General features: G+C 44.6%; 1 protein-coding gene across 4 annotated transcripts in view; it reads left to right on the top strand.

The window, feature by feature from the left end:
• LHFPL2 (LHFPL tetraspan subfamily member 2) overlaps positions 1–20,499 on the top strand; it is a 176,672-nt gene that overhangs the window by 62,411 nt on the left and 93,762 nt on the right. For 3 of the 4 annotated variants that reach the window (XM_047778170.1, XM_047778165.1, XM_047778166.1), the window contains one exon: positions 20,359–20,416. The gene's annotated coding sequence lies outside the window, so the exon portion shown is untranslated. Of the gene's footprint in view, positions 1–7,137; positions 7,199–20,358; positions 20,417–20,499 lie in introns of those variants that run through there. The other variant, XM_047778167.1, reaches the window with a different exon arrangement.

Raw genomic sequence — 20,499 nt, 5'->3', positions numbered from 1 at the left:
TAAAATCTGGCACTTTCTGCTGTGGCTTTATTGAGGGTATGTCCTGCTCAGTGGGGGAGAGGAGCCAGAGCACCTGCGATCTGTCTTGGGACAATTACACTCACAGAGCGGGAGTCCTCCTCACAGACTCAGCAGCCTGAGCGTGTCACCGTTTTGTGGTGGCTGAGACGAAGGCTGGAGGGAGGAGCAGAGGCTGAGGAGCCTGGTGCACAGCAGCTCGGTGGTGGTTCAGTGTGCTGGGCTTCAGTTACTGCCCGTGACTGCACGCACATCTTGCTGTTCCTGCATCAAACATAGGGCTTCTGGAAAACCAGACGGGGGGTGGCACTCTTCTGCCAAGGGGGGCAACATGAAACTCAAGAGGGACCATGTGAAACCACCACCGCCAGTCCTTGCCTTGCTGCTTTGTCATTATGAAATCGTCTCCCTTCCTCCTCCCAGCTGCCGGGTGAGGTGGCTTGATGATGAGCCCATGTAGAGATGAGGAAGAACGCTCCCGGAGGTTTCAGTAACTGGCCCTGGGGAAAGGAGACTACCCCCCTCCCCGCCATGGTAATTCTATCCCAGACTGCAGATGCAGAAGCTGGTACTTAAACCCCAGAATTCGAGGTCCAGAGTTGATGCTGTTCCTCTTAAGACCTTTAGGCAGGGACAAGCATTGCATAAAATTGGACTTGCCATCCCTTGTCCTTGAAGCCCCAACATTGCATGGCCTTCTAGACCCCTGGGAGGTCACGTGAGAGGTGCTTGGGCTCCTTGTTAGCTGTGTGACCTCGGGCCCCACCTGTAAAATGGGGTGAATAGCCTTTCTCATGTCATGGGTGTAAGTGATCCATGGAGACAGATGCAAGAAGCCATTCCATACCTGAGGAGGAGGAGGACTGCTGAGGTGGTTATTGCAGAGGTTCTTAGTGCTCTTGAGGTTCCGCTGTGGAAGGTTCTGTCTCCCTGGATCCATGGCTGGGACATTTCTGGGCTGAACTTCCATTCCGGACTCTCCCTTGACACACCCGCCGTAGCTTCTGGGGGGCTGCTTTCCAGGGATAACAGCTTTTCAACCTCTCTCATCATCTGTTTTCTATTCATTCCACATACTCACGTTCAAACTTTGAAGACTCTTAGACTTCATCACACAGTGGAGACAGCTGTACCTCTGGTTCGTGCTGCCCCTGACGCCTTCCTGGGGTCAGTGGCACTCAGAGCCGCTGTCCACAGCTGATCTTTTCATTCATCCATTAAAGATCTATGCAGCGTTTTTGTCCCAAGCAGAACCAAGTGCTTTATGTCCCTCTGCCTCACTTAGCCAGAAGTGGATGAGTCTCATCCTGTCTCATTTCCTAAAAGCAGGTAGAGACAGGGCCCCGGGAGGAACTACAACCTGAGGTCACATGCTTCCTTCATTTTCATCATCATTCAAAGGTGCTTGCCAGCAAATACTCCTCCTCTTCCCTGACCTTTTTTGAGAAGTTTTTCATCCTAATTGTCTTTGCCACCTCATTTACTTTTGAGAAACTGAAAGAATATAGGAGGCACTGTTCCAACTTTTACAGTATTCATCTAAATTTTATGAAAATCCCAAACCAGTCACCTCCTTCCCCCACAGCTGAAATCTCATTGAGCTTACAAAGTCCTTCTAATCAAACTGCTTGCCAAGAGCCCAGAATCATCATTTAGGCCAGATCATTTCACCATCAAGACTAGAGATCCCTTATTTGCTATCTAGATGAAAAATCATTTTTAAAATGGTCACTCCTCCCAGCAAAAACAAACAAAAAAAAAACCCAAGCCATTGATATTAGACTTAATCAATGAAAATCTGAAATCAATGGGGACAAAATAAGTTTTCATTTGTAGGGCTCCTGTTTATGCCAAGTAGCCCAGGGATGAAGTAGCCCATTTAAGTTGAGCTGGATAAAGATGAACAAAAAGTTTGAAAACCTTTATTGACTTACTGATTTGCCTGCTCATTTCCTCTTATTGCTAATGGAATGAATTCTCTACCAGCACCTTACTCCAGCATCTCCCTTCTGAGGGTGGTAGATGAGGAAGCTCCAGGGACTTGAATGGTCTTTTTCCTTCACCTAAAGATCCCTGTAAAAATCCTTGATTATATACGCTAACCTGGAATATATATGCCAAGTGTTAAGTGAGATTCCAAGAGCGAGTTTTCAAGCATTCTACAAATCATTCCCCTCGGCCAGCAAGTGTCCATTCCACACTATTGTGGGCATTTCATCAGAAGCATCTTTCTACCTGGCTCAGTCCCAAAATCTGAGAATATTCCAACCATGGCTTCAGTGGCTGCTCTGCTTGACCCACAGTTTAGGGAAATGGCCATTTGACAAATGGCCACATCCAAGACATGGAAACAACCTAATTGTCCATTGACAGATGAATGGATTAAGAATATGTGGTACATATACGCTATGGAATACTACTCAATCATAAAAAAAGAACCAAATGATGGCAATTGCAGCAACATGAATGGAACTAAAGACTCATACTAAGTGAAATAAGTCAGAAAGAGAAAGGCAAATACCATGTGATATCACTTATGTCTGGAATCTAATATACAGCACACATAAACCTTTCCACAGAAAAGAAATCATGAACTTGGAGAACAGATTGTTATGGCCAAGGGGGATCGGGGGAGGGAGTGGGATGGACTAGGAATTTGGGTTTAATAGATGCAAACTATTGACTTTGGAATGGATTAGCAAGGAGATCCTGCTGCATAGCACTGGGAACTCTATCACTTATGATGGAGAATGATGGAGGATAACGTGAGAAAAAGAACATATATATATATGTGTGTGTGACTGGGTCACCTTGCTGGACAGTAGAAAATTGATAGAACACTGTAAACCAACTATAATGGAAAAAATAAAAATCATTAAAAAATAAATAAAAGCTAGAGCATTCAGGGAAAAAAACCCCCACAACCCACACATGAGCAAATCACTGATCTGGGGGCCCTTCATAGGCCATGAGAGGGCCTCTCTTTGCTTTGAGGGCAGTTTTCATCTCTTTATTTATTTATTTTTTCAGAATCAAATTCAAAAAGGTGGAGGAAATTAAGTACGCTTTTGTTCTGAGGTTTGAGTTCATCTTAAGTGTTATACCAAGTGTACCTCCAGAAGGGTCTGCTGGAAACCCAGGTGTCTCTGAATAAATGGCTCTCCCTGCTACTGAAGTATAGCTTCTAGGCAGCAGAGATCTGTACTTGGAGTTCTGAGCCCCTACAGTGCTCATGTATGCTCTTGATGGAGCAAGTGGTAGTTTTACCTTGTTTCAGGTCACATAGCTAGGAGCACACATGCTGCTGGAGCCTAGTGTGTGAGATGGAGCGGGGTGGGATGGTGTCAGAAGCCTTGTAATAAATGATTCCTGGACCACAGTTCTTGGAAAATGGCAGTAAAAGGAAGCCATTCATCTCACCCCTTGATCTCTTACTGAAGTACCTCCTCAGGTGGAGAAAAAAGCCCCTGAAATATACATGACCTAAGCCATTGCTCCACAGGGATAAATGTTTCTATTGGAAATGGAATTGCCAAAGCCTCCACCCCAGGAACCTTCGTTCTTACAAGAAAAGGGAAATTATCAACTACACCTTGGTTGTAGGTGCTCAATTCCCAACCTCTGCAAAGGCGCCCCTGCCAGGGAGAACCTGAACTCAGCATCCTTTGACCCTTTCCTTGGCAAAAAATGGTCTCACTCATCCTTCTCTCTGCCCCTTAGGTCAAAAATTTCCCCTGCTCTCTCACTGCTTTTCAAAGACACAGTAGTGTTCCTTTATTCTTTCTGTGATTGACATCTTGTTTTTGTCACCGAGATAATGTGCTGGCATTTCCTGTCTTCACATTGATCCTCTAAAAAGGTGACATGCGAACAACGATGCCAGAGAAGGAAGAGAATATGTTTGTGATGCTGTCCAAGTTCTTGTGAAATGATTAGAACTGAATTATCTTGGTGTTCGCCAGTTGAGGTCAGGCCAACAACTGTACTTGTCTTCATTTCCCAGAGGGCATGACGAGAAAAGACAGAAGAGTTCAAGGAATTAAAAACAGAGCTTTCGTTAGGATACTATTTGGGGTCAGGTAAACATCTCTTTTGATTTCATTGAAAAATTCCAGAAGGCCAAGGGCAAATCTCCAGGAGACTTGTTTCAAGCAGTGTCGCTCAGTGGAAAGTTCACCTTCAAAAAAATTTAGGAAACCTGAGTAAGAACTGCTTAGAGGACTCTTAGAAAAACATACAAGGAAAAGGACACCAAGACTGAAATTTCTTCCCATTTGGTAAATGTGGAAGGCCTGAGAGTTATTTTTCCCCAGTGACTAAGAAAGAGCTCTTCATTGAACTTGAGGTGGTTTCTTTCCAGGAGCTATAGAATCATCCCCCCCTCCTTTTTCTTTTTTGTCTTTTTAGGGTCGAACCCGAGGCATATGGAGGTTCCCAGGCTAGGGGTTGAATCAACACTTTAGCCCATGGCCTATGCCACAGCCACAATGGATCTGAGCTGCATCTGCGACCTGCACCACAGCTCAGGGCAACGCCGGATCCTTAACCCACTGAACAAGGCCAGGGATCGAACCCGAGTCCTCCTGGATGCTAGTTGGGTTCGTTAACCACTTAGCCATGACAGGGCCTTTGAATCATTTCTTAAACGTGTGAATTTGAGTCATGAATGCAGACATCCGTGGTGCACATAGACTTGTGTCTGGGTGGAAAGAACAGCGTGGCCATCCTTAGGAAGCCAGGCACATTTCCCCTGTCACTGGTTTAGTCTGTAGCATAGGTCTTGGTTGTTCACTTTTGGGTCGTTCTCGTTACTGGTTTCAGGGTTCAAGGGACATCTTTAACAAGAGTTAAACTCTTATTTAACCTAAAGATAAGAGAAACAGTCCCCTTTAATCTGAAGAAAACTAAACCACAAGTCAGGCTACCATTGGAGGTTGTGGAATTAGGTCACTTAAGTAAGTCTGTTTGGAGGCTAACCAATGGTGGCATCTTGCAGAGTCCCAAGTTGATAAAACAATTCATGTTAATATTCATATAGCCTTACAGCATAAGGAAAATCAGTATTTTGTTACATGATCTGTTTTCCTCTTTAAAATGTGTTGATTTCCCCATGCCCTAAAATAACTCCCTTTCTCATTGGCCTTGTAAACTGATGTTGCTTGTGGAAATTTGGGAGTAAGTAGGAGGGAGGAAGGAAGAAGAAGTTGTTCTTTCAGAAGATGACATTTGATCTTTTTAAAGGATGGCACTGAGAGGTCCCTTAGCTTGGAGAGAGCTGACTTGACTGAGCATATTAACAAACTCCCCAAAGAACAGTACTTAGCTTGAGGGCACTTCCTGTAAAGAACTATTGCTTGACTAAATGATCAAGCTTGCTGGCTGTGGTCTATCAAATGCAGAGAGGTTGGGTTGGTTCAGTAAGCTGTTCCCTCTAAAAAGTTAAGATTGTCTGAAACAAGATTTTTAAATCATCTGGCTCCAGTATGTCTAGAATGACAAAAATTAAAAAGTCAAAGCAAAGTGTTTTGTGTGTGTGTGTGTGGAATGCCATGCCACAGTGAACAGAGTCCTTGGTGACTTGTTGAATTCCCAGTGCCCCAGTGTCCAGCTCAGGCCCACCACATGGTGACACACCAACTCCCCTCCCACCTACTCACCTTAAAGAGACACCGTGCGGAGTTCCCATTGGGCTCAGCATAAGCCAATCTAACTAGTATCCATGAGGACGCAGGTTCAATCCCTGGCCTTCCTAAGTGGGTTAAGGATCTGGCATTGTCGTGAGCTGTGGTGTAGGTCACAGACATGGCTCAGATCCCGCATTTCTGTGGCTGTGGCGTAGGCTACAGCTCTGATTGGACCCCTAGCCTGGGAACCTCCATCTGCCACAGGTGTGGCCCTAAAAAGATTTAAAAAAAAATTGTTTTTGGAGTTTCAGTTATGTTATGTGACTCTGTCTCTTGAAACTGTGCAGTCAGTATAATATGGATTTAAGACATTCCCAGGGACATAGAAACTAAAACATATTATCTTCCCTTTCCTTTCGTCTGTCTTTTTTTTTGTTGGTTGGTTTTATTTTCTTGGACAAGCAAAAATAAAGGGAACTCTAAGCCGTAACATTTGGTTTTAGTGCTGTTCCATTTTTAAAAAAGGACACATTCATTAAAATAAGACCCTATGGTTTTAGTTCCATTTTTAAAAAAGGACACATTCATTAAAATAAGACCCTATGGTTTTAGTTCTCTCTTTTAAGTTTCCTTTCATATGAAGTTAGTTCTGCCATGTGGTGGTTTTCAAGATATTTGTTTATTTATAGTGAAGCCCTTTCTTTCAAATGAAATTTGTGTTTAATATATGAACAGATAAACTGCAGCTGCTCCTGGGGCTGCCCCTCAGCCTCCCCCTGCCTGGTTCCTGAGGCACATCTGAATACCCTAGGGTTTTAAGGAACCTGGTTTCTAATCCCCTGGCATGGACACAGGATTAGGAGGGAGTGCCCGGTCTGCTGTCCTTGGTTTTGCCACCAAGATGTTTTTGTCACTTCACTTCTCCAGACTTCAGTCTTCTGTTTGAAAACATGGTAGCTTTCTATTAAGTCATCTCTGAGGTTCTTCGCGCCCTAACAGTCAGCAGTTCTGAGCCATACACAGAGAGCTTTGAGACGGTGAAATGTTTGGTGACTGAGGAATACACACAGCAAGAGCAGGAGGACTGGCTAAACGTCCCGATGTAGTGTGCATGGTTCATGTAAATGAAAGCTCAGGGGGAGTTCCCGTCATGGCGCAGTGGAAACGAATCCAACTAGGAACCATGAGGTTGTGACTTCGATCCTTGGCCCCGCTCAGTGGGTTAAGAAGGATCTGGCGTTGCCGTGAGCTGTGGTGCAGGTTGCAGACGTGGCTCGGATCCCGAGTTGCTGTGGCTGTGGTGTAGGCTGGTGGCAACAGCTCCGATTGGACCCCTAGCCTGGGAACCTCCATATGCTGTGGCCCTAAAAAGGCCAAAAAAAAAAAAAAGAGAAAGCTCAGGAACCAGAACTGCTGCTTCAGCAGAATTGTCTCTGAGGAAAATGTTTGTTGGAGATTCCGGTGAGGCATCCTGTAACGCAGAAGAGTCTTACGCACAGAGGGATTTAAACTGGCTGTGGGTTGCTGTTTACCCTTGGTTATAGTCAGATTTGCTGGTAAGTGCAAATAAAATAATGGTCTCTTACTAGAGAAAATTAGGCCGTGTGTGAGTGCTTGGGTGGTGTGTGTTGAGAAATGCGTCTGAGACATAGTTGAAGAATCTGCAGCCCGTTAACACATTTGGTTAGAGAATGGGGATGGTGAGGCCAAGGTCAGGCTTCAGTGGCTCTGGGGGCCCGTTAGCCGGGCAGCGCTCTATGGCCAGACTGTCCTTTTAACCCTGACCAGCTGCTTCTCACATGTATGCCATGGGTCACAGGGAGGGCTGGAGAGCCTGGAAGGATATCCAAACTCAGCTTTTCCTCCTGGGACCTAGCAGGAACGTCCTGGCCGTGGAGGAGCTGGCATCGGGTCTAGGTGGTGGATGGAGGGCACCTTCCTCTAAAGCAGCTCTGAGGAAAATCTCAACTATCTCCTGAGAGCCAGCGTCTCAGAGCCTGCTGGCTGTGGGTCCCTCCGATCTGAACACAAAACCTCCGAGGCAAAGTTAGCAGAGAGATGATTGAAATAACACTCTCTTGTTCTTGCTGCGAGTGTACCCTCCTCCTTTCGAGGAGTTGGGAGAAGGGCTGGCAACTAGAAGAGTCATTGGCTTCAGTTTTAACTCCTTGAAGTCCATCGCTCTCAGCAGTTGTTTTCACTTCTTCATTGAAACATAACGTTCAGTATACGTAGCAAATTAGAAACACTTGGTTTTGCTCTGTAAAAGAAGAGTGTACAGGAGTCTTATGAAAGTCGTTTGGAAAAAAAATATGATTCCAGTGCACACAGTTCCTCCAGAGAATGGTTCTATATGAACAGAATTTTACTACTAATTAAACACAGAGCATTTTTATCTTATTTCTTAGCATAAATGTAGCCATGCATGAGACCTCAGTAGGATTTCATCTTTGCTCAGGGAAGCAATTAGATTTAGCTCTCGTTTGTTTTCTGTGAATGATAGGAAAGACAAGTCGGTGGTACTAAAGTATCTCTAACACTTCTTTGCTTAGAAACGTATTTTGTTTTCATTATAAACACTACGGATTGAATGTAACGCACCCATGAATCTCTGCACCAACCCACCCCCCAGTAATCCTTCTCCTCTTGAGCCGATTGTGAAAATGAGTATAGAAATTAGCATTTTCAAACTTCTGTCGACTTTTATCCCAGAATTAATTTGCTCCAGGTTAGTAGCTTCCAAACTGTTTGTTTTAACAGTGAATGCTTCCATCAAACAAAATGTTAAGTGGAATTTTAATGCAGAAAAAAAGAGATGAAGGCAAAGATACTGCAGGCATAGCTGGGGAAGCACTCCGTCAGCCTCCTTCTCTGCCCCACCAGCGACGTTGGGGGCAGGGGGTGCCCTGCGATGGAACACCCTCTGCACTTAGAGCAGGCACTTCACCCAGTTGCTTCCGTGATCTGTGATCAGAGTGTTGTTGGCGTTGGGCCTTCCTTCCCCTCCTTGACGAGCTCTTCTGAATGGGGCACTCATGGTGACGGCTCTTTCCCTGTCACTGCCTTTGGGTGGTTCTTTTCAATTAAGCTACAGTTAGTCACAAACGTAAAAGCATACCACCTGAGCCAACCAGTGATTTTTTTCTGTCCTGAAATTGGACTTTTGCATTCGAGTCATCTTTTGCGTTCAGCTCCAATGCCGCATTTGTCACTGCTTTTTATTCTGTGCCAGGAAGTTTTTCTCCTGGTGGATTTACCTTTAAGTCTGTAACTATGGTGCTCGCACCATGGTAGATGCTCACGTCCCCTTACCTTATAGGAATGAGCTTTTTCCTCTTATACCCCATTCTCAGTAATGGTGTTCCTGCTTGTTTTCTTTCCACCACTGGATAGTAAAATATAATAGCATTATTTCACAGTTGGTAATGCAGGAGTATCTCTTAATCTTTGATCGGACTGGAGTAACTCAGAGTCCTACACAAGAAAAACAGCCTGGTGTAAATATGTGGTTCTTGAGTCCATGCTGGGCCCACATGCTATGAGGGCAAGGTGGTACTAGGATGATTGGTCTTAGTCTTAAAGGGCGTTCATATATTCAGTAAGCATTTTTCAAGCACCTGCTGTCTACATGGATTTTTTTTTTTCTTTTTAGGGCCACACCTGTGGCATATGGAAGTTCAAAGAGTCAGTTCAGAGCTGCAGATGCTAGCCTGCCCCAGAGCCACAGCAAAGCAGGATTGGAGCCACATTGGTAACCTGTGCCACAGCTCATGGCAACCCTGGATCCTTAACCCACTTAGTGAGGTCAGGGATCGAGCCTACATCCTCACAGACACTATGTCAGGTTCTGAATCTGCTGAGCCACAATGGGAACTCCAGCACCTGCTGTGCAGAGTGATTTGGCTAAGCCTTGAAGAGACAGATCAGATATTTCACATGCATTCAGTCTTTGAGTACACATCCCCCGGAGCAGATGCCTTTTTTTTTTCCCCCTATACAATTGCCAGCTTCTCCCTTACTCTAGGGTAACCTCACCCTTGACTGGGGCTTTAGTCACCTCTCATCTGCTGATAATTTCCCACATTCTGTGATCTGACAATACAGAAGGCCAGTTGTACTTCAGACTTAAAAAGCCTCCGTGAACGTATGGAGGCTTATTACTCTCACTTGATCTCCCATTTTTCCCTTGCATTTCTTTCTTTCTTTCTTTCTTCTTTTTTTTTGTCTTTTTGTCTTTTTACGGCCGCATCTGCGACATATGGAGGTTCTCAGGCTAGGGGTCGAATCGGGAGCTGTAGCTGCCAGCCTACGCCACAGCCACAACAACGCCAGATCTGAGCCACATCTGTGACCTACACCACAGCTCATGGCAACGGCAGATCCTTAACCCACTGAGTGAGGCCAGGGGTCAAACCAGCAACCTCATAGCTCCTAGCCGGACCTGTTCTGCTGCGACATGACGGAAACTCCTCCTTGCGTTTCTTGTCTTGGTCAAGACATTATCATCTGCCCACACATGTATTCAGCAGTGATACTTATTGAGAACAGACTCAATCTCAGGTGCTATTCCAGATATCAGGTGTCTATATAGCACAGACTTAAACCTATGAAAGGCTTTGCCTTAATGGAGCTTACATTCTAGTGGACAAAGAACAGAAAAAATCTGTATCTATACCTACATATGTAGATATATCTATATCTACCCATTCATCCATCTCTGTGGATGGCTGTTAGACAGGGGTAGGATCTATGGCAAAAAATAAAGCCGGGTGAGGATGGCAGATGGTGCTGGAGACCAAGAGGATGTGTGCTGTGCTCGTCAGCGAGGGTGGTCAGGGAAGGAGGTGACATTTGAACCGAGACTTGAATGAAGTGAGGGGAGCCATATGACCCTCTCAGATCTGGAGAAAGGCCTGCCTCCTCCTCTGTTAGTCCTTCCTGGTCAAGGATCGAGTCATGGCCATTTTTTGCAATGTTTCCCAAGCCATAGCTTGGATATGTTAGCCGGTGTAGGGATGGATGTCCTTGGTCCTGGGAGTCAGATCAGCAGATAATCATGACCCAGTGTGCTGGGTGTGAAGAGCCACACCCAGAGGCCTGCCCGGCTCGGAACAGGGAGCAATGGAAGAGGGCAAAGGCACAGGGAAGCTTAGAGACGGTGAGATGGCATTGTGGAAGGTGACACTTGAGTTGGGTCTTGAGCAGAGTTCCAAGTATGGAGTTGGGAAAGGATAAAGAGGCAAATAGGCAGATTTGGAAGACACAGCATCAGATGTGGGGTCCAAGCAGACCACCCAGGAGGGGAGCACAGCACCAGGACTGTGATAGGGAGTGGGCAACAAACCCAGGACAAGTGAGCTGGGCACAGGTGTGTGCAAAGAGGATAAACTCATTGATCTGACCTTAAATGCTGTCCATGGGGAAGAAAAAAAATTCGGGGGAAGAATCTTGGGTTTTCCCCTCTGCGCCCCGTCTCAGGGGAGGGTTCCTTCCACACCTCTCCTTCTGTTCTCTGGTGTCCTTTTGTTTTTTTAAGCATCTTTTTAGGGCCTCACCCTCTGCATATGGAGGTTCCCAGGCTAGGGGTTGAATCAGAGCTTTAGCTACCGGCCTACACCATAGCCACAGCAACGCGGGATCTGAGCTGCATTTGTGACCTACACCACAGCTCACGGCAACTCCAGATCCTTAACTCACTGAGCAGGGTCAGGGATCGAACCCATGTCCTCATGGATCCTAGTTGGGTTCATTACCACTGAGCCACCAGGGGACCTTCCTTTTCTGGTTTTAAAGACGGCTTCCACAAGGTTCCTGTTCTGAGAGCTGTTGCAGGAGCCTCTGCCATCTCAGCTCGAAGACCAGTCATTTATATATGTTTTGAGAAAGAACTCCACCGTGTCTGTGTGGTACCACGAGGAAGGTGCCCATCTGTGTTGCCCGAAAGCTTGATGGGAGGGAAGGCAGGTCTTGGCCTTTGTTTTTGACCCAGGGTGAGGCTGGAGGGGCAGGAAGGACAGGCCGTGGCTCTCCTAAATGAAGGGATGTCACCTCTGGGGTCCCCTTGGTCAGAGTGCTCGTTAGGAATGGGCTGGAAGTGCTGTGGGGACTCTCCATGAAAGCTCTGATGTCTTCCACGTGTAGCTTTGATATTTTTTTGATTTTAGTGTGTCTGCCTTCATTTTCTCTTATTTGTCAGGGCAGATTTAGCCTCCCTCCCATTTTAAGTTGTATTTGGAAGACTTTATATATACAGTGACTCAGTGGTAAGATTTGTTTTGTATAATGGTTTTTTAAATTCGTTAATTAAAGTGTAGTAGATTTACAATGTTGTGTTCATTGCTGCTGTACAGAAAAGTGATTCAGCTATGCATATATATACATTAAAAAATATGTATTCTTTCCCATTATGGTTAATGTCCCGGTACTGAATCTAGTACTCCATGCTGTACAGTAGGATCCTATTGTTTATCCACTTTCTATATAATAGTTGCATTTGCTTGTTATGTATTAACAGTTTTTATTCTTTCATACTAAGTCATTGTGTTTCTGTGTGGTTTGCATATTCTGCTACTTAGGTAGGCATGGATATTCGAGGAAATGTCAGATTTAGTATCTACCTCATTCCCTCCATCCTTAGAGGACAGTGACCGTGCTTCTGTTTTCCTTGTGGGTAGTGGTTGTTGTAAAGAGGCCTCATTACAGCATTCCTCTGCCAAGGCGTATTAGGAGTTACTGCTATTGATAAATTTTACTGTACATTACTAGGCGAGATTAGTGCCATCATAAGCTTTATAAGAACATTTTATTGGAGTGCCTTGGTTGCACAGCAGGTTAAGGATCCAGTGTTGTCACTGCTGTGGCTGGGGTCACTACTGTGTCACAGGTTTGATCCCTGGCCCCAGAACTTCTGCATGCCATGGGCATGGGGGGAAAAATTCATTAAAAGTTCACGTACCTTTTGTTTTGTTGTGATACAGAATTTTATGACTTCCTTGAAATGTTTTTCCCTGAAAGTGGTAAAAGCTTAGTTCATACGGTTCTCATGGAAGGAGTGTTTGAAGTGATCTTACTCCTCCCCCTTCATTCAGAGGATGGCCTTGCTTGAGCCCACGTGACACTGGCCTCCTGGGCTGTCTGTGGTATAACTGCAGATTCCCCTCCATTCGTTCTGTGACACCAAAACCCCGCTACCCGCTTACATCAAAGGTTTAGCAAACATCAAAGCCTTTGATGATGAAGACTGAAGCTTAAGGTACAAATGGGCCTGGAAGAGCCAGTGGTGACCCACGCACATTGTGGTGTAAGCATCGGCTACCAGCCCTTCCTGCAGCAGGGGTCTTGGGGGCCTGGGGCAGGGGTGCGGGGAGAGCACTCAGGCAGAAGGGCTGCTGAGCAATGCCTGAGAGAGAGTGCTTTCCTGCAAAGTAGTAAATAATGCCTGGCTTGCTTTGGTCTCCTGGGTCCCTGGCAGATGCCTCCCCAGGTGCCCAATCAATATTTTTGGACTGGGAGTGGCTGGAATGATGGACAGATAAATGCTTCTGTGCGTATGTAAGATAATGAAAAGATGGGGAAGCCGGGCTTCCTCTGGAAAACTCTGCATTTCACCACTAGAGCTGGCCTTGTTTAAAGGCAGAGTCTCCCTTTCTCTAGTTTCTTTGGTGTGCTTTCAGGAAATTGCAAATCCTTTAAAGGCGGGGCATTTCCAAAATGGTGAGTTGGCCTGTCCTGCTAGCCTAACAGCCCTGCCCTCCGATGAACTTCTCCTATAAGGAGGTGAGGCTGTGGGAGGGTCTTTGAGAAGCATCCTGCAAGGCAAACGGACTCATTCCTGGACTTCACGGTGTTTATCATTGATGGCCGGCCTGGGAGCAGGCTCTCTACTTGCTGTATCTGTGCCTTGGCCTGCATGAGTGCATGTTACCCTGTTTGGAAATCCCTTTAATGAATAGACTTTCTTTCTTTTGAGTACTAATCTTGGCATCTGATTTTTAGAAACACTGGTCTGTTATTACTTAAAGTTTATGCCCAGATTTGGAATGTAGAACTTCTAAGAAATGTCAGAAAGAAAGGATTTGTCAGCACTTCCAGTCCAGGTTGCTGGCAGGGCCACCTGTGTGCCTGGCACTCACCCCAGGTGTGCTGGTCTCACCTACCTGCCTGTGACGACATGAGTCCTGTCAATCTTAAATGATCTGTTTTCGAGTGAGTGGTTGGGGGTGTTTGAGGAGGTTCACTCATTGCTAGTGCCCAGCGATATTCACACCTGTTTCTCTTGCAAAATGATTACATAACTATACTCATTTAAAAAACAAGAATATTAAGCGTGGTTGCCACCTGGAGAAAGGTTTCTCAGACTTACCTAAAGAGCTCTTTAATGACACACGCTTGTCCTTGTCACCCTCCTCCACCACCTGTACTCTAAGGATATTCCAGGGCAGGCGTTCTCAGAGGGTGGTCCAGACACTGGTATTTTGAAAACACACCCACTCGAGGGCTCCCCTGCAAGTCAGCGTAACCATTACCTGGAGCTCCTTCCATGGCACCCCACCCCCACCCCCGAGTCACCTCCTTCTGGAATTCTTGCTGTCACCTTTGCTAGATGATTTTTCTCCATCTTGTTAACCCAGTATTTCTCTCTTCCCCCGGCCCTGCCTTTTCTGACTCTCTCTGGGAAACTTTCCTGATGCCATCATCCTTGGGGTTTACGTGGTAATATTCATGTGGTATCTTGCCCTTTACCTTATATCCTGCTAATAAGTGCAGGATATAAAATCCAAGTAAGCTAGAGTTAGTTTTCTTCTCGAGGAGCTTCCAGTCTAGTAGATTTATAACTCAGTGTTGAGGGAGTTCCCGTTGTGACTCAGTGGTAATGAATCCGACTAGTAACCATGAGGACGTGAGTTTGATCCCTGGTCTTGTTCAGTGGGTTAAGGATCTGGCATTGCCGTGAGCTGTGGTGTAGGTTGCAGCTGGATCTGGATTGGTGTTGCTGTAGCTGTGATGTAGGCAGGCAGCTGCAGCTCCAATTTGACCCCTAGCCTGGGAATTTCCATATGCTGCAAGTGCGGCCCTAAAAAGCAAAACCCAAAACCAACCAAACAAAAAAACCCCAAAACACAAAAAACTCGGTGCTGAGGAATGGCTGGCAGTGCATGAACATGGCCTTGACTCTGTGTGTAGAGCCATAGCAGTGCTTTGATGCGCAAACCTGTTGTGGTACCTGGCAGTCTAATCGAATCTGACTTGTCGCTGGCTTGTCGGTAGGCTATTCTGTTGTACTCGAGATATTTAAAAACGTACGCTTTAACAGCTTTATGTTGATGTGGGGATTTTTGAATCAGGCCGTTTCTCCTTCCTTAAGAGTGAAAGGAAGTTTCAGTGATGAACAACATTTGGTTGTAGTCTGTGAGGTCTTTGGAAACTTGAACTTCAGTCACCCCCTGTGTGGTGGAGTGGCGGGGCAGGCATTGTAGAGGTTCAAGTTCCCAGCATTTCACATGAGTTAACACAGTCCAGCCTTTGGCAGTCTGCCACTCTCTCTACTTGGTAGACAGGTTTGTGAAATTTGACACTCTTACATCTTTCCTGGAAAATCTTGTAAGGTTCAGCAGTCCTTCAATGGCTGACCCATTTCTGCTAAACTCCTGTTGTCAAGTATGAGGTTATCCTGGACCTGTTGTCAGAATAGTCAATGCACTTCATTGACTTTTTTTTTTTTTTTTTTTAACTAGCAGCCTAGTCTTTGAGTGACACTTTGTACTCTGGATGCAGAAATGAGACACTGCTCTTTGTGTTTATTATGCTGCCACTGACTCCCTTTAAAATGTGAACCAGCTTCCCCCAGCATTTATTGTATCAACATAGCTCAGTAAAACAGAATTTAGGCAGTAACTGTTGGAGGTGACACCTGTAAGCAGAGCCTTAGAAGGGTGTCTGTTAAAAACATAGAGCACTTCTTAGTGAGGTAGAAGGGATGGTTTGCGAGAATAGTAGGGCTCTTACCAGATCTTGTTTTCCACTTATGACCTTGGTATTTATTTCCACGCATCATGTCTTTGGGGCCCATCTTTGCCTGTATCCTTAATGACTAAGTATGATGGTTGGGAGTTCACGGTGTGGCTCAGTGGAAACGAACCCGAATAGTACCCATGAGGACGAGGGTTCGATCCCTGGCCTCACTTAGTGGATTAAGGATCCAGTGTTTGCTATGAGCTGTGGTGTGGGTCACAGATGCAGCTTGGATCCTGAATTGCTGTGGCTGTGGCATAGGCCAGCACAGCCCTGATTCAACCCCTAGCCTGGGAACTTCTATGCTGCGGTATGACCCTAAAAAGCCAAAAAAAAAAAAAAGATTAAAAAATTAAGTACGATGGTTGAAAAGCATCATGTCTTGGTTACTGCAGTATTGCCTAACTGAAAATACGCTGGATTCATGAGTCAGAAATCCTAGGCTGGAGCCCAGATTCCAGCATTTACTAAGTATACGATTCATCTTAAGTTGTTCAAATTCCCAGTCTGTAAAATGGGAATAATAAATGATGTCTGTTCCACCCCGACTCCAGCTACCCCCCACTCCTCGAGTGGATTAAATGAGAAAATGCATTGCAAAATGTCATGTAACCTGTGCAGTGCTCTGCCACGGGAGCTCCCATCCACCAAGAGTGGACATGGTGACCACAGGGTATCGTGGGGTTTGTGAAATGCCTCTTCCTGTTAGAGGACAGTTGCTGAGACTTTCCCCTTATACAGCATCTGTGATCCCAGGCAGCTGCCTCTTCACCCACCCAGAGGCAACCTAGACCTCGGTGGGACAACTGTTTATTATGACATTCTTTCTTCAGTTGAGCTGAAATCTATCCCCCCAACTTCCAAGATAATTTACACTTCTTGCTTCTAGTTTTACAGAGTAACATGAAACAATTCAAATCAGTGCATGTCAAGTCGTAGAAATTTATAACTGAGAAAGGGGTCTTAAACTCAGCTTCCTGTTTTTGGCAATTCAATGCAATAAATAAGAGCTGGGGCCTGTCACATGGGCGCTGTGCTCCCAGCACTAAAGGCAGCTATTGTTTCTCCTCCTGATCTCCGGAAGTGGAACCCCAGGGCAGGGAACCAAATGGGGATGAATGGGAAGCAAAAGCTTTTTAACTCCTTAATGTGCGAAAATAGGGTGGTTTAATTTTTTTTTTTTTTTTTTTTTTGCTTTCTACGGCCATGCCTGTGGCATATGAAAATTTCTGGGCTGCAGTCAAATTGGAGCTGTACATGCCAGCCTACACCATGGCCACATCAACACCAGATCAAGCCGATTCTGCAGGCTATACCACTGCTTGTGGCAATACTGGATCCTTAACCCACTGAGCGAGGCCAGGGATGGAACCCTCATCCTCATGGATACTAGTCAGGTTCTTTACCTGTTGGCCACAATGGGAACTCAAAAAAAATTTTTTTGGAATACTTGCTAGAAGAAATAGTACTTGTATTTATTCAGCGGTGACTCATTTAAATAACTAAGCAGACTACTCATCTACAAAAATGAAGACTAAAGAATGATAAGAAAGATATTTCTAATTTTTATAACAACCAGTAAGTGAAAAACATTAGCACATGGAGAAATGGTGACATGGCAGCATGATAATGCCTTTGTGATGCTGCACTTGATGTTTTTATAGTTGCCACAAATCAGGGGAGGACCCTGAAGCGTCTTCTCAGAGATTAAAGGCAGAACCCACTCTCCACATGGAGTTAAGAGACTGATGTACAGAATGTAAAATAAAAATAAGCCAATAAAAAAGCAGCACTGGCATTAGAGTTAGATGCCCTGGTTTCTCTTCTTGACTCTATTAATGACTAGCAGAGTGACTTTGGCAAATCAGTCTTTACTCTTCAGAATGGCAGTTTCCCTCAGATTTGAAATGGGGCTAAAATTTTCTGCCCTGCCTGCCTCGTGTAGTTGTTAGGATTAGATATGAAATGTATATAGATTTGAATTTTCACTTCTTATAAGTCATGTAACTCTTGAAAAAGTCTTTTCACTTCTCTGTGCCTGCTTCATCTTTAAAATGGGTATAGTACTAGTTAGTACCTCGTTCAGGGATTTTGTGACAGATAAATGGGTTAATCTCCATGAGGTGCATAAAATAGTGCCTTACAGTTAGTGCCTAGTACATTACAATTTTTATGAACTTTTGAGGGCTCTGTGATTTGATATATTTGTAGTCTACTGTATTTTTTTTTTTTTGAAATGGCTTTAAAAAAATAAAAGCAACTGTAACATCTGATCAGCCATATCAGTCATTTCTGGAATCAAATATACTGCACAAATAAACCCTTTCCACAGAAAAGAAGCTCATGACTTGGAGAATAGACTTGTAGTTGCCAAGGGGGAAGGGGTGGGAGTGGGATGGACTGGGAGTCTGGGGTTAATAGATGCAAACTGTTGCTTTGGAATGCATAAGCAGTGAGATCCTGCTGTATAGCGCTGGGAACTCTATCTAGTCACTTGTGATGGAGCAGGATGGAGGAGAATGTGAGAAAAGAGTGTATATATGTATGTGCGACCGGGTCACCTTGCTGCACGGTGTAAAACTGACAGAACACTGTAAACCAACTATAATGGAAAAAATAAAAATCATTTAAAATAAATATCTTGCAAAAAAACCCCATCTGGTCAACCAAATTCAGTAAGAGGATTGGCATGGTTTGTCTTTCTGATCACATTGGTGGTTTCACAAGATGTGACTTGGTTGTCAGAAATACTGAAAACTAATTTCCAAATACCTTTCTTCCAACCTTAGGCCAAATTATATACTCTAGGAGATGATTTCCAGGCATTGTGACTTCGGAAAACCATAGGTGGAAATCAGGATTTGACCCTGCCTTCTCTGTTGTTAGAGTCTCAAGATCTGTCTTAACTGTCCAGAGCTTTGCTGTGTTACATATAAAAGAGATTTTTTTAAATGTTATCTTTGATTCTGAACTGTGCTAATTCAAGTATTTTTGTGGCCCATTTAATTTTAGGAGGTAATGAGACATTAATCAAGAACTCATAACAGACCCATCCATAGTATTCTAGCCGCTTGTTCCACAGAAGCCCTTTCCAGATAAAAACAGCGATCATGACTTCTCATGATGTTTTCTAAAAGGGTAAAATGAAACTGTGGGAAAGGCATAGGATTTAACTAGTAATTAACTTAGAAGAGGTTTTGGGGGGTTATTATTATTATTATTATTTTTCGGCCTCATCCACGCCATGTGGAAGTTCCCAGGCTAGGGCTCAAACCCATTCCACCACAGCATAGCTGCAGTGATAGCACTGGATCTTTTAACCTTCTGCAACACAAGAGAACTCCTGGATATAAATTTTTACTCACGTACTATATTGCTTTACAGTCTTAAATGGCATGATTAGGCTAAACATTTTTTTGGCGGCGGGTGGGGGGGGGTCTTTTTAGGGCTGCACCCGTGGTGTAATGGAAATTCCCAGGCTAGGGATCAAATCAGAGCTGTAGCTACCAGCCTACACCATAGCCACAGCAACACAAGATCCAAGCCACGTTTGTGACCTACACCACTGCTCAGGGCAATGCCAGATGCTTAACCCACTGAGCGAGGTCAGGGATCAAAGCTGCATCCTCATGGATACTAGTCAGGTTCATTACCGCTGAGCCACGGCAGGGACTCCTAAACATTTTACATAGGCAGAAAGTACAAGTCAATTTTATCTGCTAGTTAGTTGCCTTTCCAAACTTTTGCATTAAGGAACCTCAGATTTCTATTTAGGAAGGTGATGAATAGACTAAATAGAGTGAAAGGGGTGCTTTCAAGGGGCCACTGGCAGAGTGAAAACAGCATGATTTGGAAACCCTGCATCTATGTGATGCTTGGGAAATGTTTCTGTTTTTCTATCTGCTTCCTCATCTGTTAATGGACATAGCGCCTGTCTGGAAAGGTTATAATCTGATGCCACACAATTCTAGGTGCATAATAGATCCCAACAAATGACAGCGATGATATTTTATATTAGAAATTTGTCCCACTTATATTTAGTATTTCAAAGCAATGCTGAACAGACATTTGGGTCAGTTTTGTGACCTGTATTAATAGGCTTATAATTTCCCAAGGTTACCTAAAGACTTTGAGAACACCAAAAGCTGTTTCGATTTTCATTAAAGGAATTCTTCTTGATTCCTCTGTTTACCCCATTAGAGTTTTAATAACCATTTACCCCCTTTCTCCAGTCTTTGACATCTTAGTGAATTTAGCTTAGAAAAAAGTTAACAAAGTCACTGAAAAGGGCATAAAGTGCTGCCTGGATAAACTCCTCATTTGCAGTGATATATTTCATCTCATAAAGTGTCTCTGGATTATTTGAGGCTTTTATGTTTGTTCATACGGTGCCTTCAGGGTCACGGATCGTATTTTCAAGTTGGTCTCATGGCAAGGGGACAGGAGAGGATGTGGTAAGGTGCATCTTCGTGGGCTGCACATGCCTCACGGCCCTCGTATTTCTTCCGGTTCATCAGTGGTGCAGACCTTGTGTGAGTGCATCCGTGTTCCTGGGAAGGCGAAGCTACATTGTAATGCAGGCGGAACTTACATGCAGACTGGGGACCAATATTTGAAATATCGTGTATTTTAATGAGACACAAAATTGCTTGGTAAGCCTTCCTTGTATATTAAAAATAATGTTTTGTTCACTTTCTTTCTCCAGGTGGCGTTTTTCTGAAGTTGTTCATTGAGACTTCCTAGCATTCCTGCAGCTATAATAGGTGAGTCAGTGAAATCAGATGCCTTAATTGTCAGTGATTCTTTGGAAACCTTTTCCAGGTGGGTGGCAACTTGCTTCTTGAAA

Source organism: Phacochoerus africanus, chromosome 4 (genome assembly GCF_016906955.1).
Source record: "Phacochoerus africanus isolate WHEZ1 chromosome 4, ROS_Pafr_v1, whole genome shotgun sequence".
Classification (NCBI taxonomy): Eukaryota; Metazoa; Chordata; class Mammalia; order Artiodactyla; family Suidae; genus Phacochoerus; species Phacochoerus africanus.
This window is presented reverse-complemented; position numbering and strand designations above follow the sequence as displayed.